This window comes from Eucalyptus grandis, chromosome 8, assembly GCF_016545825.1.
Source record: "Eucalyptus grandis isolate ANBG69807.140 chromosome 8, ASM1654582v1, whole genome shotgun sequence".
NCBI classification, from domain to species: Eukaryota; Viridiplantae; Streptophyta; class Magnoliopsida; order Myrtales; family Myrtaceae; genus Eucalyptus; species Eucalyptus grandis.
Window position 1 is genome coordinate 54,041,980 of NC_052619.1, and position 4,896 is coordinate 54,046,875.

Here is a 4,896-nt window from a genome sequence, read left to right on the forward strand (position 1 = left end):
TTACACTAGTGATTCATAAATATAGCCATAAGCATATGAAATCGTGATAAAGTATGCTAACAACTTATCTTCTCATTTGAATGTTCTACTATAGTCTTATGCCTCTCATCACATTTCACTCAACAAGTATACCCATTTAGTCTAGGAAATTGTCCTTCTCCAAGGACAAGAGAATGAAGACTTGCTGAGACTTCAAAAAGATGCTGTGTAGCATCCCCATTGTACAACAAAAATCAGTGTTGACAAAGCTCTGAAACAGGGATTCTGTTCACCAAAGAAGAAGAGAAAAAGAAGAAGAAAGAATCCCGGATTAACAATAACTCAAAGGAAACTAGTGCTTTTCATCCATAAAACAAGTATCATAGGGCAATTAATTATTGCAAGAATCCAAATTATAGTCATGGCAAGGAGCAAAAGTAAATCACATTAGACATCCATTCAGTCACTTCTAAAAACCCCACGATGCTGAGACAAAGCAACAACATATATCTCCATTATATTACAACCACTTCTTCTATATGATTCAAACTACAGAGTTCTCCAATGGCTCAAGGCCATTCTGCCTCGGGAATGGCAAGTTTCTCACGCATCTCCACAGGAGTTGTGTGCACGCTAAGCCCAATAACCACAATGCTGCTCCTTTCTTTTGTATACCCTGACCAAAACAATTGAAATAAAATTAGTGATCTCAACTTAGGAATCTGATGTCACAATATATACTTTTCGCTTCTGTGTTTTCTATTTACATCATTGCTTGAAAAGGAAGAAAGTCACTCTCTATGAACATGCAGGATTGTTTTAAGCTCAACATATCTAAGAAGAGAGGGAAATAAGTAGTTCCACCTCAAAGGTGAAGAAAGGGGCACATCACCATAGGAACAGAATAAAATCCAAATTGCTCAAACCCCAGACTAGATTCTCAAGTTCAATCAAATCATTATGGTTTTAACCCAATTTGGACATCAAAACATCAAGAGAAATTACCTCTTCGAGCTTTCTTCGAGCTTAAAGACGACATTCAATCATCAAGAGAAATTGCTATTGAATTCAGGTCCATGGTCGTAGATGACAACTCTGCATTAAATTCACAATGAAAATAAGAATTGAAATATCAATTGTAATATTGAAAAATATAAATATTCCATGGTTATTTTTTTCTCACCCGACTCAAAATTTTCAAGTTCTTCTAAGTTCTCCTCGATCGATTGTGAAAGTGGTGCAGATCGTAGCCAATCTTGAGTACATATAAGAGCTTCTACCATCAGTGGGGTCAAAGAGCTACGAAATACATCAAGTACTCGACCCCCGGTGCTGCATGCAGACTCTGATGCTACAGTGGAGATGGGCACGGCCAAAATATCTCGAGCAATAGAAGATAAGATAGGATATCTAGAAGAATTAACTTTCCACCAATTTAATATATCAAAGGTGGAGCTATACCGTTCACATCCTTCTTCTAAATACTTATCTAATTCAGATTTTTCTTCCACATATTCTTGTCCCGTTTGGCTAAGATACATTGCAGTCATAATGTCCGCACCAACCACAGGAGACATTGAAACGTTCACTGTCCTTGTCCCCTTTAATCTCATGTTGCTTTGGGGGCATGTACCGGTGCGATATTGCTCAAATAATAACGTCAAAGATTTTGTCACTCTATCTCACAAAGTTTCTGCCCGATTGCCGTCATACACTTTATTAATCATCCATTTCACATACTCCATCTTATGTCGAGGGTCAAGTATACATGCAATGAACCATGTGAGATTTATGTTGTTCACATTCCCAAAATACTTATTGAACTTAATCTTCATTCTCTTGGCTATTTCTTGCAAACTCCTATCCTCATCCTCACAATATTTATCAATCATCATATAAATCCCATAGACATCTTTTGCCATATCATTGCAAGTGACGTAAGAAAAGCCCGATACTTTTAAAGTTGCATCATAAAACAACTTCAAGAAAGGAAGAAATCTACGGGCATAATCCCAATCATCATCAGTAGGCAATCCTCTCACCTTGGAAAGCTCTTCGGCAAATCTTCTATCCTGAATATCTAATGAGATGAAGGCATTTCGAAACTTCAAAGCCACTTCCAACATCAAGTTATATGTAATAGACGCCTTTCATTCACCTCAAGTTATATTAGATGACTTTTTTGGGTTTAAGGATTGACAAGAAGTGCTAAGGGAGACATCTCAAATGACTGGCTTCTTGCCGGTTTCTAATGTTGCTGATGGATATTAATGTTTAAGAAACTTACAAACATTTTTCTTACGTTTTTGGGCAGTTGTATAGATGGAGACTGAAGAAAGGCAGATGATGGATGAAACTTGATGTTGACCGGATTCCCACTCATATTCTTGGGGTGGTATGCCCTGTATTCATCTGTTTTGGGGGGTAAAAGGGCTATCTAGGCAAATCTGATCATGTATTTTTCCTTTATTTGGGCCCACAAAAATGATTATTACATTTCATCTTAATGTGTTTTCTGTTCATTCTTATGCAATAGAACTTGCTTATCATAACCAGATGTTATTTTTCGAGAAAACACCTGAAGGGCTTGTCTGGACTGGGAGAAAAATTGTGTGTTCTTAGAGTGGTGCTTGAGGTAGTCTTAGTTGCTCCTGCCAAAACCAGTTCATGGACCTCTCGATGTGAAGATGGCGTTCAAGGTAGTCTTAGTCATGAGTATGATAGGCACTCACAACCCAAGAATCATGGATTGTTGGAATTCATGGAATGGACAGTGTTGGAAGGACAACTTTCGCCTAGCTTGTATATAATCAGCTTGCACATGGTTTTGAGAACTGCTGCTTTTTTTTTTCTTTTTTTTTGTTTCCTAACATCCGTTAAACTTCAGAGCTCAAGGCCATTCAGCTCTTGCAGAATAACTCATCTCCAATATCCTCAAAAGGAAATTGACAGAAATAAGTAATGTTTATGAAGAGATCGAGACAATTAAAGATAGGCTTTTTAGTAAAAGAGTTCTTGTCCTTTTTGATGATGTTGACCAGAAGAATCAATTGAATGCACTCGTGGGTAACATCTGTGATATTTGGGCATTACTGAATTCTTCAATGCGGAATATCAAGCATTGAAGGATCTTGAAATTCTCAGTGTTTTTTCGTTTGTCATTGAATATCGGTGCTTTTGGTTGATCGAAGGTGCTGCCATCTTGAAATACTTTGCAGAAAGGGATGACATGTGGGAGGCCTCTGATCGTTTCAACTTGAAAAGGTTCAAATTATGCAATGTCTGGCTTGCTTAGAAGATTCAGCCATTTCTCGAAAAATTTAGGAGATAATGTCAGCAGAGGAGTTCACTATCCAATAAGAAGTGGATGTGGTACTTGAAAGGTCCTGCTTTCCTAACCAAGTCTGTTGTCAATGAATATTTAAAACTTAAAGAAATTGCTTATTGTCCTATGTCATCTCAGCAGAAATTCATTGTTGTCTTATTGATGCTATGTTACTACATTCAAGTACATTATGGTGCTACTACAGTCAAGTGCATTACTTTTATCAATTTATGTGTTGGTCATTTATGTGAGAGATTGGAACTTGCTGGTATGTACTTTAAATTTGAACCTTACAACCATGCCTTATGAAACTCAACTTTGTTATGCCTCAAACAATGAAGGATATAGTCAAATGTGTAGGTTTTAATCCGTGACAAAAGCTCTTTCATTCACTTTCGGTTACCTAGGAATGGAGCTTTAGGTTTTGACATTAGTAAGGAGAATCGCTGAACAATAAAAGAGTCCTATATGACTGCCTGCGCTCTTTCTCTTGGTAATAAGCGAGAAAAACTTACGGGATCTTTCTATAAAGGTAAGCTGGGGCTACCGCTATTAACTCATAGATTTGACAATGGTATATCTTTCCCAATGTTTTAGTGCTATACTTTGGCTTTTACTGTCATGTACAAACTCCAGCTTACCGTACAATGTCAAAAGTTTAACTGTTCTCTTGCTCAATGTGCTTTGAATGGTCACAATTGACAATTTTTGCTTTGAAATGATGAGGGAATTTCAGTTTTCCAGTTTCCACTAATATTAATTCCAGCATATCAAAAATAGAAGGTAAAAGCTTATGGCTGTCATTCCAAAGGCCGATCAGATCATTCTTACATGTCTAAGCCAAGATGATATAAATTGTTTACCTCCTAAAAGTTAAATTTCGGCCACGCTTGCCAATTGAAATTATGCAAACTTCAGACAAGATCATCATTTGTTTCCAAGATGGCCTGATTTAACAATTAATCTACGTAATTTCCTACTAGGGAACAGTTGAAGTACTTGGTTGCACCGATTTGCCAATGAGCCAGTAGTAGAAGATAAGGCCACTAATTAAAAAGTGTTCTCCGTGGACAATCTTTATTTCACCTTATAAAACCGGTTAATCACGAAACCGTGCAAGTCTTACAGTTCCCGAATTCACACACACATCTGACAATTTTGCGAAGTTCAACACGAGTTTAACCCCAAAAAAAGAAAAATTGAAAAGAAAAAAGGAAAAAAGGAAAAAGGCTGCGTGATTCAACTATGGATAGCTCAGCTCAGCATGCACACATCATTATTAGGTTTTATCGAGTCTGACAGGTAAACTAGCAAGCGCATTTATTCAATAGGTATCACAGACTTGTATTTACAAGGACGATACATGCAACTTCCTGCTTTTTACATTCCAAGTGAATTTCAGTAGAGATCCTGTGCATCTTGTGATGGACATGGAAGAAGATTGATGGATGCATTAAATGAATAAATTTTATCTAGAGCTACCTAATGATCTTCAAGAAATTAGGTGCTTACTTAGGAGCATTTCGCATTAAGTTACTCTTGGCATCGAAGTCTTGACACAGCCTCAACGCAGAAGAAGAAGGACTCCTGGA

General features: G+C 37.2%; 1 long non-coding RNA gene across 1 annotated transcript; it reads right to left on the reverse strand.

Annotated features, from left to right (window-relative positions):
• Positions 1-321: 321 nt before the first annotated feature.
• LOC104444854 lies at positions 322-2,104 on the reverse strand. The gene is made up of 3 exons (XR_005545573.1): positions 1,163-2,104; positions 985-1,074; positions 322-655 (listed from the first exon to the last, which is right to left on the reverse strand). It is a non-coding gene; the product is annotated as an uncharacterized LOC104444854 (long non-coding RNA).
• Positions 2,105-4,896: the final 2,792 nt, after the last annotated feature.